Source organism: Dendrobates tinctorius, unplaced genomic scaffold (assembly GCF_039654945.1).
Source record: "Dendrobates tinctorius isolate UK_male_01 unplaced genomic scaffold, ASM3965494v1 ptg000003l, whole genome shotgun sequence".
Lineage (NCBI taxonomy): Eukaryota > Metazoa > Chordata > Amphibia > Anura > Dendrobatidae > Dendrobates > Dendrobates tinctorius.
Genome location: NW_027361671.1, coordinates 851,528 through 876,038, shown reverse-complemented (window position 1 = coordinate 876,038; position 24,511 = coordinate 851,528). Strand labels below are relative to the sequence as shown.

At 46.1% G+C, this 24,511-nt stretch overlaps 1 pseudogene; it reads left to right on the top strand.

Moving 5' to 3' along the window:
• The first annotated feature begins 4,175 nt into the window (after positions 1 to 4,175).
• LOC141093924 (acyl-coenzyme A thioesterase MBLAC2-like) lies at positions 4,176 to 24,167 on the top strand (annotated as a pseudogene).
• Positions 24,168 to 24,511: the final 344 nt, after the last annotated feature.

Below are 24,511 nucleotides of genomic sequence, written 5' to 3'. Positions count from 1 at the left end.
TATACACAGGAGCTCTGTATATAGTGTACAGGTAATACAGTGATCTCCAGTGACATATTACACAGTAGCTCTGTATATAGTGTCAGTGTACAGGTAATACAGTGATCCCCAGTGACATTACACACAGGAGCTCTGTATATAGTGTATAATGTACAGGTAAGAGATACAAAGCAGCAATGGAGTAGCCATAAACCACAAGAATGGAATAAAACAAAATAAAATTTATTGAATACAATACATAAAACATTGAATAACAATATAGAAAAATATAGGTCTTATAGCACTTATAGCAAAGTAGGAACATAAGCACAAGGGGGATGTTCCCATCCATCAAAAAATAATAACCACGGGACCAAAATTTCCCAGTTACTATGGTGATATGTATGGGTAATGGGTAATGAATATAGATTGGCACAAAAATAAATATAGCTTAAAAAGATATATTAAGTGAATATAGAAATGAAGGTTAAAAGACAAAAGAAGTGAATGTTCTATCCTTAGATGTGTCAGTATGATATGTCTAAATTATGTAAGTTGCGGGTCACAGTATTGATTTGTGACCATCTGTGACTTGGGTTACAGGTGGGAACTTATGCATTATATTTGGTTTCATTATCTTTGATGATACTCTCTAAATCTGCAAAACCTGCAATCGGTATCATACTGACACATATAAACATAGCACATTCACTTCTTTTGTCATGGAACAGTGGTGAACCTTCCCAAGAGGTCACAAAAGACCCCACAACAACATCAAAAGAAGTGTAGGCCTCACTTGCCTCAGTTAAGGTCAGTGTTCATGACTCCACCATAACAAAGAGACTGGGCAAAAGTGGTCTGCATTGCAGAGTTATAAGACGAAAACCACTGCTAAGCTATAAAAACATGAAAGCTCATCTCAGTTTTGCCAGAAAACAGCTTGATGATCCCCAAGACTGAATACTCTGTGAACTCACGAGGCAAAAGTTTAACTTTTTGGAAGATGTCTATCCCATTACATCTGGTGTTGAAGTAACACAGGCTTTCAATCAAAAAACATCATACCAACAGTAAAATATGGTGGCCGTAGTGTGATTGTCAGTGGCTGTATTGCATTTTCCCTGCACTGAGACGTTCATGAATCTATGCACCCGCTATCATAATATACATTAAGCTATTGTTCAGTAAAAGACCTTTTGTTTTTCAGTGGTGGTCTCCATCATTGAACTTTAGAAGACCTGGTCCTGGCAAGCCGAAGCCAACGGCATCAAGCGGCCTGCATGGACCCCCACCTTCATGTAATGTGTCGGGGTGTACTTGCTCACAGCTACTGCCCTGTGTAACCAAAACTAATCCCTATAAATGATTTATTTTTACCATTTCACTTCACTTGGAATATTTGCCCTGTTTTCAGTCCATTAAATGGTAAAATGTATGGTGTCATTAAAATCTACAACTTGGCGCACAACAAAACACGTCAGAATTGCTTTTTTACTTCCATATGTCCTTCAAAAAAAGATAACAGTTGATGAATAACCAGTATGTGTCCCAAGATGGTTGTATTCAATATATCATTCATCCTGTACAATACAAGCCCTGCAGATACTGCAGATGACCGCAATGTTACCGAGGAGAACTCTCTATACAAAGACCTACTGTACACTGATATTACCGCCATATGGTGACCATACAGTGGTGGATACCAGTCCTGCAGAACATGCAAATGATCTCAGTACAGTTATAGATAGTAACTTACAGCTGACGTTCTTTCATTCACTTTTCTTGTCTTTTCCATCTGGTCCAGACCGACATCACCACTTCTCCAGCCAGGACTCATCTGCAGAGATTACAATAAATCACATCAGACTTCTCACACTTCCAGCACTGTCCCCATCTATTCCCAACCTGCACAAACTCCTTATCCTGCTGATATCCCAATACTGAGCCGCTGCTGCCGTATGTGCCCCTATTACTGTTCCTGATTCCCCAATACTGAGCCGCTGCTGCCGTATGTGTCCCTATTACTGTACCTGATACCCCAATACTGAGCCGCTGCTGCCGTATGTGCCCCTATTACTGCACCTGCTACCTCAATACTGAGCCGGTGCTGCCGTATGTGTCCCTATTACTGCACCCGATACCCCAATACTGAGCCGCTGCTGCCGTATGTGCCCCAATTATGGCATCTGCTACCCCAATACTGAGCCACTGCTGCCATATGTGTCCCTAATACTGCACCCGATTCCCCAATACTGAGCCGCTGCTGCCGTATGTGGCCCTATTACTGTAACTGATAACCCAATACTGAGCCGCTGCTGCCATATGTGCCCCTATTACGGCATCTGATACCCCAATACTGAGCCGCTGCTGCCATATATGTCCCTAATACTGCACCCGATTCCCCAATACTGAGCCGCTGCTGCCGTATGTGGCCCTATTACTGCATCTGATACTCCAATACTGAGCCGTTGCTGCCGTATGTTCCCCTATCACAGCACCTGATACCCCAATACTGAGCCACTGCTGCCGTATGTGCCCCTATTACTGCACCAGCTACCCCAATACTGAGCCGCTGCTGCCGTATGTGGCCCTATTACTGCATCTGATACCCCAATACTGAGTCGCTGCTGCCGTATGTGCCCCTATTACTGCACCTGATACCTCAATACTGAGCCGCTGCTGCCATATGTGCCCCTATTACTGCACCTGCTACCCCAATACTGAGCCGCTGCTGCCGTATGTGTCCCTATTACTGTATCTGAAACCCCAATACTGAGCCGCTGCTGCCATATGTACCCCTATTACTGCACCTGCTACCCCAATACTGAGCCACTGCTGCCGTATGTTTCCCTATTACTGCACCTGATACCCCAATACTGAGCCACTGCTGCCATATGTGCCCCTATTACTACACCTGCTACCCCAATACTGAGCCGCTGCTGCCGTATGTGTCCCTATTACTGTACCTGATACCCCAATACTGAGCCACTGATGCCGTATGTGCCCCTATTACTGCACCTACTGTGTGGTTCAAAACACTGGTCCTTTTACTAACCCGCCTAATGTCACCCACTGTGCGCCTTACAAAGTAAAGTGTGTCCTTTGTGCCATCTAGATGGTAAAATTGAACAATAGAAAATATTAATGTCATGTACAAGTGCCTAGAAAACAGTGTCCACATTTTGCCCCTAGAAAGTGATAATGCTCCTTTGACAGTAACAATACTCTGAGTGTCCCAACTATGTTCCGAGTCCCCCCATGTACAGCTCTCCTATACACAGTATGGTGGGCCCACGCTGATATAGGTAAGAGTAGCGTAGCTGTAGGTGGGCCCCTCTGAGTGTGGGGCCCGGAGCGGCTGCACTGTGTCACTGGTATGGCAGGGGTTATGGGAGGCGATAATCTGTACCAGTGTCACCAGTCTCACTATGGCACGGATTAATCTGTGCTAGTGTTACCAGTCTGGCAGGGGATTAATCTGTACCAGTGTTACCAGTATGGCAGGGGTTAATCTGTACCAGTATTACCAGTATGGCAGGGGATGATATGTACCAGTATTACCAGTATGGCAGGGGAAAATCTGTACCAGTGTCACCAGTATAGAAAGGGGTTAATCTGTACCAGTAATACCAGTATGGCAGGGGTTAATCTGTACCAGTGTCACCAGAAAGGAAGGGGTTAATCTGTACCAGTGTCACCAGTGTGGAAGGGGTTATTCTGTACCAGTGTCACCAGTGTGGAAGAGGTTAATCTGTACCAGTGTCACCAGCATGGCAGGGGTTAATCTGTACCAGTGTTACCAGTATGGCAGGGGTTAATCTGTACCAGTGTCACCAGTATGGCAGGGGTTAATCTGTACCAGTGTCACCAGTACGGAAGTGGTTAATCTGTACAAATGTCACCAGTATGATCAGGTCTGCGATCTTCTCTACGGGACTCAGTGACGGTTCTGCACACAGAGGTTTTTCCCAGTGCTGCCTTCTCATTGGTCCGCTCACCGGTGACGATTCTCAACACTCGTCTCCTATTGGTTCGGAAACTGCACTTGGATGACAGCGGCGCCAGTGAGGGCGCTGCCCGAGGTGCTGACTGTAACAGGCGCCGTGTCCGGTGTGTGCCCGCTCGGTGTGCAGTGCCCAGTGTGCAGTGTCCGGTGTGTGCCGTGTCCGGTGTGTTTCCGCCCGGGGAGTCCCGCCATGGCCGCGCTGGAGTGGTTCGCGCACAAGGCCCTGGGGGACGGCGTGTTCTGGATCCAGGAGCGCTTTTATGAGTCGGGGAACCGGGCGAATATTTGGCTGGTGCACGGCTCCCACCAGGACCTGGTGATAGACACCGGCCTCGGGCTGCGCAGCCTCCCGGACTACCTGAGCGCTGCTGGGCTGCTCCCTCACGGCATGGACGGGGGATCCGTGCGCCGCCCGCTCATGGCTGTGGCCACTAACGTTCACTTCGATCACGCCAGCGGCCTGCACCAGTTCGAGCAGGTGGCGGTGCACCGGGACGAGGCGGAGGCGCTTATTCGGGGAGACAACTTCGAGACTGTGATGTGGCTGTCCGCCTGTGAAGTGGTGAAGCCCCCGATGCCCGGCTGGAGTGCCAGTCAGTACACGGTGCAGGCGGTGACCCCAGCCACATCCTGGAGGACGGTAACCCCCCCATAGAGATGATAGATGGCTGCTCCTCATTCTCGCCAGTAGGTGGCAGCAGGTAGACGATGAGGGCTGTGAGAGTCTGATCTGTCAGGGTCCGACCCCCAGCACCCTTGCCTATCAGCAGATATCGGTGTTGGCAGCCGGAAGTACTCGATTGCAGAGCTGGCCATCTTCTGATAGTGGCCGCCGCTGGGTACAACACATCTGCCTTCTATTCAGATCAATAAGAGGCGGATGTGTAGTCCCCTGCGGAGGCCGCTATCAGAAGACGGCCAGCTCCGCAATCGAGGATTTCTGGCTGCCGACACCGATATCTGCTGATAGGCGAGGGTGCTGGGTGTCGGACCCCGACCGATCAGACATGGATGACTTATCCTAGCATCAATGCTCTTTAAAGGGAACCTGTCACCATCAGTGAATATAATGCTGAAGTTTGTGCCCAGTATATTCTGCTTTCAATGGAAGCGTGACAGCCCACATACAACACATGTCCCTGTGTGCCCAATGGTAAAGCTAGGTACGTGGGAAATGCAGGACGCATATAGAAGAAGGCGGAGCTTCAGGGAGGAAGTAGGCCGCCATCCGCAGCCCTCCTGAACGCAAGTGTGAAACCAGCCTTAAAGAGGACTATCGCTTGAGTTAAATACAATGTAACAATTCCTAAGCTCCCCTAATTCCTGTGTTTGTTTCCCTGTTGCTCGAAGTCGCTCCATTGTAGAGATGTTCACGTTTGTTTCTTCTGGAGAGCACTTTATGAAATCTCTGCTTGAAGTCCAGTGGTTATTTCTTCAGGGTTTTTCTCTGGGGGCATGTGTTTTCACCCCCTCCTCCCAAGATGCTGCCACTCAAACTGCACACCCCCAGAGTAGACTGTGAAGACATGCCCAGTTGAACTGGAAGTAGAAATTTCACATATTGCACTCCAAAAGTAACAAGTGTGTGTATCTCTGCAATGCCTGCACAAAACTAAATAGAGTGGCAGAATCTGGGGGAACTCAAGGATTTTTAAATAATACAATTTCTGCGATCACGTGACAGGTCTTGTTTTGAGAGCAGTGAAAATCTCACAAGTTTCATCAACACCTTCTCCTATTGAAAAATTGACTGATCACACTAGTGCTACCTCACAGAAAATGTCCACAGCAGCTGAAATCAAGACAGGTAGATGCCAACACTGTCACTGATTATAGAAACTTGATGGCTGCAATAACTGAAACCGCGCTTGAGGGTATGACAGAGAACAAAAATACAAAATGTTAAAATGCAATGAAAAATACACCTGCTGTTAGGATGTATTTCACAGCGGTAGGGTCCTCCTAGGAACAATTGAGCCACTTAATACGGTCCCTGTGTAAAGTGGAGCCCTGGATTAGACGGTGTTTTGGAGTGTTGGTACCACTTAGGTGTACCACATCGTGATAGAGCCCCTTCGAATTAAAATGATCTTACCACTCTGAAAAGTTAGTTGAAATACACAGTGCCCCCCCCAAAAAAAATATATATACTGCAGAGCAGACTATACAGGTCCAACCGGTTAAACACTTACCCAGTGATTGGTGAACAGCTGCCTAGAAGAGTAGCATGTAGTTACCGGGTCAGAGGCAAGTTATGTGGTAGATGTTGCATGGATGTGGCAGAATAGTGCCGGTTTCGCCAGGTTGGAGGCTGTTTACAGCTTGGCTGTTGCCTGGATGTAGTCAAAGAGGTATGCTCCTGTCATTGGCAGTGAAGTGAGGGTGCAGGGGAGCTGTGTAGAGCCAGGGAAGCCCTGGCCGTTGGCGTCCCTGGATATCAGCAAGGAAAGATGGCCGACAGTGATTCCTAGCGTGTAAATAGGGGGGGAAGCCAGCACTGCTTGAGGTTAGAACGCATAAATTGGAGTGCATATGCACATAATATCTAGCTGTATTCAAAAATGAGATATTTAGCAAAAAAATTGATCAATTCAATTGAGCCACCCCACCGCGCCAAGGCAATCTCATGTGGGGGGTCCTACTCTACATTTTTAATAAATGCTGTGCCATTACGGCATCCTAAATACATTTAGAGCATGACCACATCAAGTGCAATCTGTACCTGGACATTACTGGATCGCTCCCATGAAGCCAGATGAAGCAAGTGCAGATGAAGGCCAACCAGGTCTGAACATTGACATATCAGGATTGGCCTCCACACATTTCCCGACCAGCAAACATAGATGAAGGGCGAAGTTGGCCCAGATACAGGTGCACAATTAAATAAAGCTTGGGGCAGGGCGGGGCTGCTTCATCTGGCTTCATGGGAGCGATCCAGTAATGTTCAGGTACAGATTGCACTTGATGTGGTCATGCTCTTAGGAGGCCGTAATGGCACAGTATTTATTATAAATGTAGAGTAGGACCCTCCACATGAGATTGCCTTGGTGCGGCGGGGTGGCTCAATTGAATTGATCAATTTTTTTGCCAAATATCTCATTTTTGAATACAGCTGGATATTATGTGCATATGCACTTTAATTTATGCGTTCTAACCTTAAGCAGTGCTGGCTTCCCCCCCTATTTTCTTGTTGTTGGTTTGTGGCTCACCACCACTATTGCCGTGCACGCTTGGCTATGTCCGCTATAATTTTTCTGTGTTCATTATGATGGATCTAGGCTGCTGTGCACACACACGGCAGCCCCGCCCTGCCCCAAGCTTTATTAAATTGTGCACCTGTGTCTGGGCCAACATCGCCCTTCATCTATGTTTGCTGGTCGGGCAATGTGTGGAGGTCAATCCTGATATGTCTGTGTTCAGACCTGGTTGGCCTTCATCTTCACTTGCTTCATCTGGCTTCATGGGCGCGATCTAGTAATGTTCAGGTACAGATTGCACTTGATGTGGTCATGCTCTTAGGAGGCCGTAATGGCACAGTATTTATTATAAATGTAGAGTAGGACCCCCCACATGAGATTGCCTTGGCGCGGCGGGGTGGCTCAATTGAATTGATCAATTTTTTTGCCAAATATCTCATTTTTGAATACAGCTGGATATTATGTGCATATGCACTTTAATTTATGCGTTCTAACCTTAAGCAGTGCTGGCTTCCCCCCCTAATTCCTAGCGTGTGCCTCGCGCTGTCGCACTCATTGCAACAGTTGCTGCTTATCTGCCATTTTTAGCCAGACCCTGGCGCTAGTATTATGTTACGGTGGCGGAACACGCTTAAAAAAATATAAATAAAGCGTGTTCGCCGCCCGGGGTCCACCGTGCGGCAGGTGTAATAACCGCTGCTAAATAGGCAGAGCACAAGGAAGGTAATGTGCACAGGGAAGAACTGCACCTGATGCACAAAAGCAAGCTCTGTTAAAAGACTCACAGAGCTGCACACATGAACACAAATACAAAAAACGCTGGGTCTGTATTAAGTTCACAGACACTCAGCGGCACACGTGCGGTAGCCAAAGATCGGAGTAGTTATAGACGTCACTACAACTGAGACGACTTACCGTGACTGGACGCTTGCACGGCGTCGCAACTGCAGACGCCAAAACGACTGCAGGCGCAAGTTAGTTAGCAGGCGCAATGCAGGACGCAGGCGGCTGCAACAGAGGATGCTTGAGCGCGCTGGCGCTAGCGTGCACACTGGCTGTATCCCAATCACTCACACACATGTATTATCAGAGGGAAGGGGTTTCTTAATATGTCATTCACCAGTCCAAGCATTCATCACCAAACACACAGCAGCAAGTATGGAAAATACTAGCGCATGGCATAGCGGCTATGCGCACTTTTTATAGCGTACGGGACCTGCCGGAAATCTCCAGAGCCCCGAACATAACCAATCAAATCAGGAGCAGGACCTGAGCACCAGACTCCTGAACTCCAATGAGAGCTAGTCCCGTGAACATGCTCAGAAGCAGGGAAAAAGGACTTAGCCTATGGACACAAATGTGAGAATCTGGGTTGCTGCATATGCATAGAATGACCCAGATTCCTAACATTACTCCCCCTCCTAGTGCCCCCTCCTCCCTGAACCCTCCGATCCACCACCCTGTGTCCGACAGCAGCACAGGTCTCAGACTTGTCAAAAGGCGAGCCTGATCTCCCAGTAGGTGAAACCGAAAACCGGGAGATGCGGACGGTATCTGGGGGGAGACCAGGTCTCAGGAGGGACACCCGGGAAATAATGGGAGTTTTAGGAGAAGGCCGCCGTGTATCAGCAGGCGTGGCCGCTCTCCGTTCGGGAAGGCTATCCCGAGCACATAGGGTGCATGCCCAAATGAATTTCTTTACATCCCGAGCTCTGTGTGGCCACCAATACGAACCGGCCAGTGACTTCGTGGTCTGCATATAGGCATGATGGCCGTCCGCATTGGGCGCGTGTGCCCACGCGAGAACTTTAGGCCGCTGGCGAGGAGGGACAAAAGTCTCGCCAACCGATTCGCAATCAGACCATTGCGGGGCGCTGTCTTCCTGAGAAGCAGCAGGCGGATGGTGACAACCGCACATGGTCTCTTGCGCCGGACATGTCTCTGAAATGGTGCGAGACACCTCCATGGGCTCGGGTGGTAGAACCTCTGGCTCGGGCAGATCCAAAGGCTCAAAAAATTTGGGAGCCGGAGTACCTCTACGTTTGGTGTGAGCACGCTCCAAACCACACTCCGAAAAATGGAGGTCAATACAGGAGGAGATGGAGATTAGCTACTCCAGAGTGGTAGGGTTCTCTCTAGTGGAGAGAGCATCCTTCACGTGCTCGGCTAGTCCTCTCCAAAAAACTGGGATGAGTGCCTTGTCAGACCACTCTAACTCAGACGCCAGTGTCCGAAAACGGACTGCGTATTGGCTTACTGAGAGTGATCCTTGAGACAAGGCCAGCAATTGGAGAGAGGTATCGTGGGTAACCCGTGGACCAAGAAACACCTGCTTGATAGCGGTAAGCAGATTAGCCACGGTCCGAACATCCGGGTCACCATGCTCCCAAAGTGGCGTTGCCTATTCCAGCGCCTTGCTCGACAGTAGGGATATAATAAAGGCCACCTTGGCCCGTTCTGTAGGGAATTGCGCAGCCAGCAGCTCCAGATGGATCGAGCACTGGCTGATAAAAACGCTGCAGGAGGCGCCATCCCCAGAATATTTCTCCGGTAACGGGAGGCGGGTAACTGTCGGCGCAAGGGCGGACATGGACATACGTCCCACTGCGTCAATAAGTGCCTGGACAGCAGCATCCGTGGCCTGCGAAGCTGCGAGGGCCCTCTCAAAGGTGGTCAAGCGAGCCTCGAGCTGTCGCAAGCATTGCAACAGTTGCTGCTCTTATCTGCTATTTTTAGCCAGACCCTGGCGCTAGTATTATGTTACGGCGGCGGAACACGCTTAAAAATATAAATAAAGCGTGTTCGCCGCCCGGGGTCCACCGTGCGGCAGGTGTAATAACCGCTGCTAAATAAGCAGAGCACAAGGACGGTAATGTGCACAGGGAAGAACTGCACCTGATGCACAAAAGCAAGCTCTGTTAAAAGACTCACAGAGCTGCACACATGAACACAAATACAAAAAACGCTGGGTCTGTATTAAGTTCACAGACACTCAGCGGCACACGTGCGGTAGCCAAAGATCGGAGAAGTTATAGACGTCACTACAGCCGAGACGACTTACCGTGACTGGACATGTGCACGGCGTCGCAACTGCAGATGCCAAAACGACTGCAGGCGCAAGTTAGCAGGAGCAATGCAGGACGCAGGCTGCTGCAACAGAGGATGCTTGAGCGCGCTGGCGCTAGCGAGCACACTGGCTGTATCCCAATCACTCACACATACGTATTATCAGAGGGAAGGGGTTTCTTAATAAGTCATTCACCAGTCCAAGCATCCATCACCAAACACACAGCAGCAAGTATGGAAAAATACTAGCGCATGGCATAGCGGCCATGCGCACTTTTTATAGCGTACGGGACCTGCCGGAAATCTCCAGAGCCCCGAGCATAACCAATCAAATCAGGAGCAGGACCTGAGCACCTGATTCCTGAACTCCAATGAGAGCTAGTCCCGTGAGCATGCTCAGAAGCAGGGAAAAAGGACAGCCTCTGGAGACAAATGTGAGAATCTGGGTTGCTGCATATGCATAGAATGACCCAGATTCCTAGCAGACGTCACAGAGGCTACAGAGCGGCGCTGGGACCAAAAGAGTGACCAACGCGTTTCGGAGGACTGCGTCCTTCGTCAGGGTTCTCACCCGCTTATTGACCCCCGCTAATTTATACTCCTTATGTGTCCATCTAGCCCCCGCATCTCCTCTGCTTGCCCCAATGATTTATGTGTATACTGTATGTGCACCTCGGTTTTACCAATTTTATGAGCCTGTGCAATGACTAATATTGCTCAATGTGTGTAATGCTTGATTGGAGGTATATTTATACACACATGCGTATATTAGATGAGGACTGGTATAAAATTAAATAAATATGAACAAGTACATAAAAGTGAAATTAAAAATAAGTTTGATTACATTAGAATATATTTAATGCACTACGGCTTCAGGCAAAATTATAAAAGTGATGAGAGGAATTTACTTATATATAAAAACAACTTTTTAAAATCAATTTTATTAATAATATTTAAAAGTGGTAGTATAAAGGCAAAATAAATTAGAATTAGTACAAAATTATATCTTATGGATTAGTATAAAATAACAATAAAATTATATATATATATACATACACACTACCATTCAAAAGTTTAGGGTCACTTAGAAATTTCCTTATTTTTGAGAGAAAAGTTTTTACATTGAAGCTAGCATTAAATGATTCAGAAATACACTCTATACATTGTTAATGTGGTAAATGACTATTTAGCTGCAAACGTCTGGTTTGTATTGCAATATCTTCATAGGTGTATAGAGGCCCATTTCCAACAACCATCACTCCAGTGCTCTTATGGTACTTTGTGTTTGCTAACTGTGTAAGAAGGCTAATGGATGGTTAGAATATCTTTGAAAACCCTTGTGCAAGTACGTTAGCACAGCTGGAAACAGTTTGGCTGATTAGAAAAGCTATAAACCTGACGTTCCTTTGAGCTAGTTGAGAATCTGGAGCATTACATTTGTTGGTTCCATTAAACTCTCAAAATGGCCAGAAAAAAGAACTTTCACATGAAACTCGACAGTCTATTCTTGTTCTTAGAAATGAAGGCTATTCTATGCGAGAAATTGCCAAGAAACTGAAGATTTCCTACAACGGTGTGTACTACTCCCTTCAAAGGAGAGCACAATCAGGCTCTAACCAGAGAAAAAAAAGAGAAGTGGGAGGCCCCGCTGCACAACTGAGCAACAAGACAAGTACATTAGAGTCTGTAGTTTGAGAAATCGAAGCCTCATAGATCCTCAACTGGCAACTTCATTAAATAGTACATGCAGAATGCCAGTGTCAACGTCTACAGTGAAGAGGCGACTCCGGGATGCTGGCCTTCAGGGCAGAGTGGCAAAGAAAAGGCCATATCTGAGACTGGCTAAAAAAAAGGAAAAGATTAATATGTGCAAAAGAACACAAACATTGGACAGAGGGAGATTGGGAAAAAGTGTTATGGTCAGAAGAATCCAAGTTTGAGGTGTTTTTTATCACACAGAAGAACATTTGTGAGATGCAGAACAACTGAAAAGATGCTGGAAGAGTGCCTGATGCCATCTGTCAAGCATGGTGGAGGTAATGTGATGGTCTGGGGTTGCTTTGGTGTTGGTAAAGTGGGAGATTTGTACAAGGTAAAAAGGATTTTGAATAAGGAAGGCTATCACTCCATTTTGCAATGCCATGTCATACCCTGTGGACAGCGCTTGATTGGAGCCAATTTCATCCTACAACAGGACAATGACCCACAGCACACCTCCAAATTATGCAAGAACTAGTTAAGGAAGAAGCAGGTAGCTGGTATTCTATCTGTAATTGAGTGGCCAGAGCAGTCACCAGATCTCAACCCTATTGAGCTGTTGTGGGAGCAGCTTGACCGTATGGTACACAAAAAGTGCCCATCAAGCCAAACCAACTTGTCGAAGGGGCTTCTGGAAGCATGGGGTGATATTTCTCCAGATTACCTCAGAAAATTAACTGCTAGAATGCCAAACGTCTGGAATTGCTGCAAAGGGAGCATTCTTTGATGAAAGCAAAGTTTGAAGGAGAAAATTATTTCAAATAAAAATCTTTTTTTTGAACCTTGTCAATGTCTGGACTAGATTTTAAATTCATTTGGCAACTCATTTGATTAACAAAAGTTTGAGTTTTCATTTAAAACACAAAATTGTCTGGGTGACCCCAAACTTTTGAACAGTAGTGTATATGCCTATATCCGGCCGTGTCCTTTGAGTCAGTATGTACTATTAGAAGTCCCTAAAACCGATCCCAATTGACAGTATAAAATAAGACATATCTATTAAATATATACAGTAGAATCTCTCCATCACTCGCTTGACACCTGAATAGAATAATACGACATGTGGAATTGGGAGGGAAAAGTGAAACTAGTCCAATTATTAGTATCACTATGTTAGTTCAAGCCCATTTAAAATGCATATAATTCTAGCACATAAATCAAGCCTTTTGGAGTCAGGCAGTCTAGGGTGACTATCCATTGTGATTCCGTTCTGGACATCAGTTTTATAAAATTGCCCCCCCCACCCCTTTGGGTTTTGTCGAATTTTCTGGATACCAAGAAAGTGTACGCCTTTTGTCGATGTATTATGTTTTTCTTTAAAATGGCGTGAAAGTGAGTGCCTCGTGTAGCCTTTCTTAATATTAGGTGCTCCTTTATCCGTACCATTAGTCGCCTTTTGGTGCAGCCTATGTATAATTTGTTACATGGGCATTCAATTAAATAGATAACTCCTCTAGAAAAACACTAAATACTTTCCCTAAGGGTATGTTTCCACGGTCAGGAAACGCTGCACTTTGGATGCTGCATACAGCCACAGCGTCCACCCCGCTGCTGCCAGATGTTACAGCATAGTGGATGGGATTTTATGATATCCCATCTCCCTATGCGTTCAAAGACACGTGAGACAGACCTGTGTATACGCACAAGCGGCGCGTCTTTCTAGACCGCAGCATGTCTATTTATCTTGTAGAGACGCTCAGTCTCCACAAGATAAATAATAAGACGATCAACACTGGGACTTGGCATTGCAGGAAGCATCTCTCACTCGCTTTCCACCTCAACTAAGACCTGTTCGCTATAATAATTACAACCTGCACACCCTCCAATCCCTGTGCGCTTTGGGACAAATACAAAGAATATCTTAGTAAAGATATTCTTAGAGTGCAAAGGAGGGTTAATCCAGACTTAGACTTAAATGTCATTGCTGACATAGTCAACAAAGCCCTCTTGATGTTAGAAGAAAGGTGCATATCTATCAAAAGTAAAACTAATAGCATTAGGTTTACCAGCACCAAATCGACCAGACTGATATTATGAACAGAGAAATTCTGCAAGAAAAAAAGGTATGATTTGAAAAAAAGTAAAGAATTTGTCAGATTAAATACCGTATATACTCGAGTATAAACCGACCCGAGTATAAGCCGACCCCCCCTAATTTTGCCACAAAAAAACTGGGAAAACTTATTGACTCGAGTATAAGCCTAGGGTGGGAAATGCTCCATAGATTATTCCCCCATATGGTGTCCCCAGAAGAAGCTCCATAGATTGTTCCCCCATATACTGCCCCCATAAGAAGCTCCATAGATTATTCCCCCATATGCTGCCCCCATTAGAAGCTCCATAGATTATTCCCCCATATGCTGCCCCCATTAGAAGCTCAATATTGTTCCACCATATACTGCCCCCATAAGCAGCTCCATAGATTATTCCCCCATATACTGCCCCCATAAGAAGCTCCATAGATTGTTCCCCCATATACTGCCCCCATTAGAAGCTCCATAGATTATTCCCCTATATGCTGCCCCCATAAGAAGCTCCATATTGTTCCCCCATATACTGCCCCCATAAGCAGCTCCATAGATTGTTCCCCCATATACTGCCTCCATTAGAAGCTCCATAGATTATTCCCCCATATATTGCCCCCATAAGAAGCTCCATAGATTGTTCCCCCATATACTGCCCCCATACGAAGCTCCATAGATTATTCCCCCATATACTGCCCCCATTAGAAGCTCCATAGATTATTCCCCCATATGCTGCCCCCATAAGAAGCTCCTTAGATTATTCCCCCATCTGCTGCCGCTGCTGCAGCATGTAAAAATAAAAAAAATGACATACTCACCTCTCCGTCGCTGGGTGTCAGATACTCACCTGTCCTGCGTCCATGGCTGCTCACCGCTATCTGCCACGTCATCAGTCAGTGACGTTCAGACTGCAGGGGGCGCGGCGCGCACTAATCACGTCACCGCGCCCTCTGCTGTCTCAAGTCACTGACCGATGACAGACAGCAGCAAGCAGCCATGGACGCAGGACAGGTGAGTATATCGCTATACTTACCCGTCCTGACGCTGTCGCTTGAGCCCCAAGCTTCTCCGCGCTCTCTCTTCCTGCGTTCAGCGGTCATGTGATACCGCTCATTAAAACTCATGAATATGCGCATATTCATGAGTTTTAATGAGCGGTACCACGTGAACGCTGAAGGCAGGAGCAGAGAGCGCAGAGAAGCTGGGGGCTCAAGAGACAGCGTCAGGACTGGTAAGTTTGACCTGACACCCCCGCCCCCTCTCCCCCTCCGACCTCCCGGTGTATATGACTCGAATATAAGCCGAGAGGGGGACTTTCAGCCCAAAAGAACGGGCTGAAAATCTCGGCTTATATTCGAGTATATACGGTAATCCTCTTTTGGTTGATGACCAAATATCAGCTATATGACAATTATGGCTCAGATTTCCAGTGGAAATGGGGGACTATGTCTCCTAGATGCATCAGGAGGTACTGGTAAAACATTTTAATTAATTTGCTGCTTCCAGAAATTCGCTCAAACAATGACATTGCCTTGGCTGTTGCATCATGTGGGATTGCGGCCACTCTTTTAGATGGAGGGCGCACGGCTCATTCAGCACTAGGATTGCCCTTTAATCTAGCGCTGTCAGAAAACCCTGTCTGTAATATCACTAAGGGCTTTGGGAAAGCTAAGGTATTACAAACGTGCAAAGTAATTGGGATGAATGTACCATGGTGCACAAGAAAGCGGTTGAGCCCTTGATCGGACCTTGAAAGATCTGCGGGGAACTGATCGTTTAATGGGGGTATTATAATTTTTGCAGTTGACTTCTGCCAGACATTACCTGTTCTTAAGGGAGCAACACATCTCTGACAAAGGAAGACTACTCTTCTGAAAAGCATCGGAAGAAAGCAAGCACACATGTACTGTCGGCTCTTCGCAGGATCGCACAGTAGCTAGCGGAGGATATTTATGTGCCTGTTCTATCATCCACATACCTAGTGCCCTTCACTTTAACAAGAGTGCCACCAAGTATATTGCTAGACATTGGACATGTATAGTCACATTTTGGATTTGAACTGGTTACTTTAAAACAAGCTGTAGATACCAATACTCATGCAGTAGTGTAGCTATTGGGGGGCAGAGGGGGCCATCGCCCCAGGCCCCTGTCACATGAAGGGGCCCACCGGAGTCAGTGCCACTTTTTTATGAGGCAGAACACCACACAGGAGGAGAGCAGGAAAACGCCTGCTCCCCTGCCTGACGGTCATTCTGCATGCTCCTGGCTCAGTGGAGTCTCCCTCCTGCAGTGTAAAGTGCTGGCTTAAGGGTATGTGCACAGGTTGAAGATTTTATTGCGGATCCACAGCGTTTTTTGCCGCATGGATTTGCATCAAATCCACAGTGTAGTGCCCAGCCAAAGTAAACCTATGGAAAATGGAGATTTCCTGTGCACACGCTGCGGAAAGAAATGTGCGGATTCACAGCGTTTTTTTGTCTCACAGCATGTCAATTCTTTGTGCGGATCTGCAGTGTTTCTGCACCCACTGACTTGCAATGAGTCAGGCACATCTGCAGCAAAACCGCAGATGTAAAAAATCTGCGGTTTTGCTGCGGATGTGGGTGTGAAAATCGCAGACCGGGAAGAGTGTGGGCGGAGCTATGTGCGTGTCTGTGTGCGGGCAGGGTCTGCGTGAATCTGTGTGCAGTGTCGGTGGGGCTGTTTGCGGAGTCTGCAGGGCTGTGTCAGTGTGTGTGAGTGTGTATGCAGGAATCGTCCAATGGGACTACTAGTCCCATCTGGCTATGCCTGCTACAGTGACAACATTAGCCAATGATGGGACAGTAGTAGTCCCATCATCCGGCTAATGTGTTGAATGTAAACAAAACCCACACACACATATAGTCCATACTCACCATATACTGCTAATCCCCGAAGTCCTCGCTCACCTGAAAAAAATTGAAATAATAAACAAACAATATACTCCCTGTGTCCGACGTAGTCCATATAATAAAGATTGTCCCACGGCGATCTCCCGTGGAGAGCGGTCACATCAGTAGGTATGACTGCTCTCCAGGGGCTCTGGTGATACAATGCAGAGGATTATCTCAGTCATTGTATCACTCTGCCACAGACAGGTCATCTGAGTTCACCTGTTACTTTGCGGCACTACAGCGTGAGAATTTTCTCACGCTGTAGTGCCGTAAAGCGAGAGGCTTAACTCCGATGACACACTGCGGGAGGTTATCTCCGGTCAGTGTGTCATCGGAGGCCTATAGAGTGGTCACATCTGCCGATGTGGCTGCACTATAGGGGAGATCGTTGTGGGACAATTGTTATTAATGCCTTAACTCCCGGAGCTTTTTTCGATTTTTCGTTTTCGTGTTTCGCTCCCCTTTCCAGACTCATAACTTTTTTATTTTTCCGTCAATATGGCCATGTGAGGGTTTGTTTTTTGAGGAACGAGTCGTACTTTTGAACAACACCATTGGTTTTACCATGTAGTGTACTCGAAAATGGGAAAAAAATTCCAAGTGCAGTGAATTGCCAAAAAATGCAATCCCACACTTGTTTTTTGTTTCGCTTTTTTGCTAGGTTCACTAAATGCTAAAACTTACCTGCCATTATGATTCTCCTGGTCATTATGAGTTCATAGACATCAAACATGTCTAGGTTCTCTTTTATGTAAGTGGTGAAAAAAAATCTAAAGTTTGCAAAAAAAAAAAAAAATGCGCCATTTTCCGAGACCTGTAGCATCTCCATTTTTTGTGATCTCGGGTCAGGTGAGGGCTTATGATTTGTGTGCCAAGCTGACGTTTTTAATGATACCACATTTTTGCAGATACGTTCTTTTGGTTGCTCGTTATTACATTTTAATGCAATGTCGCGGCGACCAAAAAAACGTAATTCTGGCGTTTTTGATTTTTTTCTTGCTACGCCGTTTAGCGATCAGGTTAATCCTTTTTTTATTGATCTGGTAATTCTGAACGCGATGATACCAAATATGTGTAGGTTTGATTTTTTTTTTTGTTTTATTTTGATTGTTGCGAAATTGGGGTGATTTACACTATTTTTGTCTTATTTTTAAACACTTTTTTTTTTTTAATTTACATTTGGCATGCTTCAGTAGCCTCCATAGGAGGCTAGAAGCATGCCATACTTGATCGGCTCTGATACATATAGGTGATGCTCTGATCGCCTATATGTAGCAGATTTACTGCATTGCTATGAGCGACGACCAGCTGGTGGCACTCATAGCAATCTGCCGGCAACAACCATAGAGGTTTCTATGAGACCTCTGGTTGTCAAGGCAATGCATCGCTGACCCCCGATCACGTAACGGGTCGGCAATGAGCTCATTACCGGCCGCGTGCCGGTAGTACTAATTGAATGCCTGCTCCGGCGGTGAGCCCACCTCAAAGCAGGGGATACTTACTGCTGACATACTATTGCGTCAGCGGTAAGTAAGAGGTTAAAGAGGGACTGTGTCGGATCAGGGTGTATACTGAACTAAAAACTATGTAAAACTGTTGTTTTATTTCATTAAAATACTTTATTCTTAACGTATGTTTTTTGACTCTTTATTACTATAAGGCTGGAGTCACACACAACCATTAAAAAATCGGTCCCATTTTAACGGTACGAAATCGCACAAATTAACCAGTGATGCGTTTTTGATGCGATTTTTCTTCATTGATGCGATTTTAATCGCATGTAAGCATCCGTTTTACATCCGTCTGCCGATTTTTTCTCTGACCATTCCAAAACTGACAAATAACCGTTCTTAGGCCTGAAACTCATTTAAAAAATCATCCCTCCCTATATTTATGGCCTCTCCAACAGGTGTGGGGCTGCTACCTTTGACATACAGTCAGTGCTTGGATTTGGTTAGCTCTGCTTTGTGCTAAACATGACAGACAGGCTCACTTTTAACACCACTGAGCGTGTTCTTTTCTATTGGGTTTTATCCCGACGTTTTGGGGAGCAACACCCTGTGATTGTGGATCCGCGGAGGCGTAGGCGAATGTGGGTCCATCCACTTTTGCTCAGAAGGATATCTAAAGGCCATTTCCACCATCTCTATACATCACTGCGGAGCCATCCGGAGAAGTTCTATCAATATTGTCGGATGAGCCTTGCGACCTTTGATATTTTGCTTGAGATTGTGCGCCCTGGGATCACGTTTCAGGACACGAGGATGCGCAAAGCTATTTCTGCTGAGGAGCGTCTACTCCTCACCTTACGGTATGTCTCAAACCAATATGTTGATGATGTGTGAAGCTGCATATTTATTTTACACACCTTTAATCATATTTCGTATTGCCCTATTATCTTAATTTATTTCCCAAACATTTAACAACAACAAATTTATGCTTGTGGCTTTCATAACCAAGCCATGGCATGTAATGTAATCTTCATCATGCCTACTTTAGACTTCCTCGACTTTAAATGTGTTTGAAAATTTTTTTTTTTTTTTTTGGCAATGTCCTAATGTTTTTTTTTCCTTTTTTTTTTAGCTTCCTTTCAACTGGCCTTTCATATGCTGGTCTGCATTTAGAATTTTTAATAGGCAAATCAACAATCTCTGGCATAGTACCGTCTACATGCTCCGAAATCTGGACCAGACTCCATCATATGGTAATGCCGGAGCCCAAAATGCCTGACTGGTTGCCTCTTGGTTGGAGCCCTAGATGGGAAGCACATCCGTGTGCGTAAGCCGCCGAACTCAGGGTCCCAATTCTATAATTATAAACAATATTTTTCTGTAGTATTGTTGGCTTTGGTTGACACTCACTACAGGTTTATAATTGTAGATATTGGGGCCTATGGAAGAACTGGAGACTCCAGAGTCTTCAATTCTTCCATTATGGGTCGGCGGCGGCGTAATAATGAGCTTGACCTACCACCACCATGTCAGCTTCCCAACTCAAATCTGGAACCGGTGCCTTATGTTATTGTAGCAGATGAGGCATTCCCATTGAGCAGACATGTCATGAGGCCATATCCACGACGAACCCTTGACCACCGGCGTAGAATATTTAACTATCGACTATCACGTGCTCGGCGACTGGTGGAATGTGCCTTTCGCATTCTTACCGCCAAATGGAGGGTCCTACAGTCGGCAATTCAGCTGAGTGAAGCTAATGTCAATGAAGTTATTAAAGCCTGTGTTGTCCTACATAACTTCACAAGGATACATGACTGCCCCTCATATGATGATGCTGAAGTGGACTCTGCTAATGTGTCTAGGCCTAGGACACATGTAAACCCACCCCGTCGTCCAATTTCCGGACTCAAAGTCCGTGATGTGTTAACAAATTATTTTGTGACACCTCAGGGTGCAACTGCATGGCAAGATGATGCCTTATCTATGTAGTGGTTTTTTAGTGTTGTGTTATCATAAATATTTTGGCCTTTACCTTTGTGTTACATTTTTGTTTCAATAGTACTTGTTACTATATCTATGTAACACATTACAGAACATGTATGTACATGAACAGACACACATAGTGAATGAAAACAAGTTTATTACTTGTTTTTTTGGGTTATTGCGGTAACATATAACCATAGTAGTTGGCTTTGGCCTAATGTTATCAGCACATTAGGATTCAACATTTCAAGGCAAACAAGAAAAAACATCATGGACAATAGACCAAACCTAACAACAAGGTAAAAATGAAAACCTACAAGTCATGGTAGGTTGGGGGTGGTGAATGTGGGGGGCCTGTTTGGAGATTTGGCCTTGGTTGCTGGCCCACATCTCTGTCCCCCTGTGCACTGGCAGGTGGCTGTGCCATCTGTTGCATCCTGGCAGGATCCATTTGTGGGTTTTGGTAGGGGTAATTTTGTAATTGTTGTGGGTAGTCCTGGTAGGGCTGCCCAAATTGCCCATATCCCCCAATATGTCCATGTCTAACATACCCATGTTGGGGCCAACCACCAACATTGGGTATGTTAAAGTGGCCATATTGGGCATGTGCGCCCTGGCCCATATATTGGACCTGTGGAGCCACATTGGGGATGTGTGCAGGCTGAGGCGGAGGTGTTGCCACCCGTGGAGGAGGAGGAGAAGGAGGAGGAACAGGTTCCAAGGATGGTTGACTACTCACATCAAGTCCAACCAGCCTATCAATCTGATTCTCCTCTGACAGTTTCCACCTTTCAAGGAACTGAAAGACACTGCGGGGATTATTGGGTGGTGTGCTGGCATCCAAGACGATTTGGAGAGCCCCTCTCGTTCGCAGCCTGTACCCACAGGGGAATTGCCCTCAAATACTGTGCCAGACTGCGGCCATATGCCTCCTCCCCATCATCATGAGCAGCTGTCGACAAGTAGTCCAATACACCACGGTCAACCTGCATCCTTGTTCCCGAAGCTGCTCCTTCTCTCCTGCGCCTGCCTCGTCGTGGTAGGGCAGAAGGCTGTGGCGAGGTCTCCAGTGGCATGGTGGGGCTGCTACTGTTGCCCTGGTCATCAGGCTGTGCTGGCTGGCTACCTGATTCTGGTGGTGGTGGTGATCTTGGTGGTGGTGCTGGTGTTGTTCTGGGAAGTCCAGAAGATGGGCCTGAGCCTGCAGCCACATCCGACTCAGGATCATTTTGGACCTCAGAGTCGGAACCTGTTACCCCTCTCTGTGAGGTTTGACTCGGTGCTACAATGGGAAAAATAACATCAAGTAAATTTGGCTTCCAGAATATACAGAGTACTACATTAAACCATGTACTTACGGTCTCAGCTCCATCACAGGAGCAAGGAAATGTAGGCGGTCGTAATAGAGGTATTTCCTCTTTGTGGTTCCGGCCGCTCCACTACGGGACCTCAGCTGTCTCTCCCTCCTATATGTGTCCCTACAGCTGTGCCAACGCCTTGTCACATCAGTCACTACAATGTTAACAAAAACACAGGATTTAGTTACAACACACATATGGCTTTGGAATCAAGGGTTACCCAATGCTTAGGCCCACATTTTACAAATGATATGATTTATCTTCCTGTTGACTCCACACCAATCAACCCAACAAAAAAAAAAAAGGTTGAGGCCTACTACAAAGGGCCTTCAAAACAACATATTTGCTAACCAAATTTAAAAAATACTGTGGTATTAATGCGAGCATCTATGCTGTTTTTATTACAAAAACAATAGTTATATAGTGGCTAAGATACGGGCCCAAAAAATAGAAGATCACTGCATTTGGTGGCAGAACAATTAGATACATAACTCAATATTTTAGCACGCAAAAGATTCATGCTGCCACCAGTCAGGGATTTGGAATGTAGATATTGTAAATATCTTACAAAAAAAAAAACCAAAGTAAGTCATTACTGATATCTGAGCAATCACTTACTGGGCCTTACATTGAGCAGATTAGATTAGGGGATTTGATTATGTGAACACATTCTTTCACTTACTAATTTGGTCACGCTCCTCACGAGGTCTTGCCGCATATCCAGGGAACATCTGGCCACAGATTCTTGTCCACGCTGCCTCCCTGCGTCTGCGGTCAGCATAGTGGGGATCTCTCTGGTCCCATAGTTCTGGCCTCTCCTGGACCAGAACTATCAGCATTTCCACATTCACTGGTGTGGACATGATGGAGGATTCCGTGGAGGCGTTCTTCCTGGTTTTTTTTTATGCTGCTTGAGTAATTTGCATACCCAAGCTTCCTGGCCATGCCTCCTGCTCTTTCCTGTTTCCCAGGAGAAGTCTTGCGATTTAATCGCAAGTCACACGTGTGGTGCGTTTTCCATGCGTTTTTTTATCGCATCCATAGACTTGCATTGGGGAATCCGATCCGAAAATCGGTGACAATCGCAGCATGCTGCGATTGTCTCGGTCCGACGATCGGATGCGCTAAAAAATCGCATGATGTGAGCTGCCCCATAGAATAACATGGGTTCGAATGCAATGCGATTTTTTTATCGCATTGCATTCGACCGTTTTAATCGCTAGTGTGACCCTGGCCTAAGATTAATAATGGATAGTCGGCTTATTGACGCCTCTCCATTCTTAACCGAGCTTAATGTCACCTGACAATAGCAAGGTGACATTAACCCCTTATTACCCCATATGCCATCGCTACACAGCAGTGAGAAGAGAAGGGCTAAGTGCCAGAGTTGGCGCATCGTACAGATGCAACATTTCTGGGGAGGCTGCGGGCTGATGTTTGTAGCCAGGGTGGGCCCAATATCCATGTCTCCTTCCTAGGCTATGAATAACAGCCCACAGCTGTCTGCGTAGCCTTTCTGGTTATTAATTATATGGGGACCCCACATCATTTTTTGGGGGGGTCGCCCTATTAGACTAGCCAGTAAAGGCTAAATATACAGCAGCGGGCAGATATTCATAGCCTGGAAGATCCATGGGTATTAACCCCTTCCCAAGCTACAAATATCAGCCCCGGCCAACGGCTTTCCCTCTCTGGCGAAGAAAATTGTGCGGGAGCCCACACAATTTTTTCGCTTGTAGGCTGGAACTTGTGCAGTCAAGAAATAGACTTCCACATTATTTATTCATGATTTTCTGGGCCGGAATCCATTATATGTCCATTTTGCAAGCCGGCGAGAAAATCTCGCTATACGGATGTTTCGCATTGCACACGGATGACATACGGATCACTGTTCTGGGAACATTTCTGCGATTCTCTTTAAACCCTTTCGCTACATGTAGCTGCCCACTGATATATGTGGGACTCACTTCAAGGGAATTGAGATTTAGGGTAAGGGAGCACGTGTGGAGCATTGGTGCAGCCAGGGTGGTGGTTGACACATCTGAACTAAAATCTATCCCAAGACATTTTTAGATTGGTCCATACCTGCGACCCAAAAGGGTTTAAAGTGAAAGGGATAGATTTGGTTCACACTGGCATAAGAGGGGGAGAGGGGACATCAGACGACTCCTGGCCAGGTATGAACTTTAATGGATAGTGACATTGGGAACGGTTAAACCAGACGGCTTGGATGAATCCTTGAATTTTTCCACATCCTCTAAAACTACAAACAATGGATATTCCCCTCCATGTAGTGTTTTCAGTTTTTAACTTCACTTTTATATTTCAGAGCTACTTGCGTCTTATTGGGCTCTAACAGATATACCTCTTGAACTCTTCTCCTTCATGGTGGCAGTTGATGACTATGTTGCACGATTGGAAATATGAAGATTCATTACCATAACTGAAATTCTGTGCTCACATAGATGAACATATACTTTATGGATGATTTATATATGCTGCCATTTACATGCTCAGCTTATTTCTATATATTTTGACATTTCTCTGGATGTTCATGCATTACCATGAGTTAATGCTGTTGATAATCTGATATGTTGGTTTGACTGTTGTGCACATGCGCCCGCTTGCCTCCCGCTTCCACCCCTCGTGGCCCGGCCGCCTGGTATCGTCAGCATGTGACTGAGCTATGGTAACCCTGTGCTCCTGCTCGTATCACTGTAGGATCTGGCTGGGTCACATGGCTGTGGGGTGGTGGGCCGCGGGATCTTGCG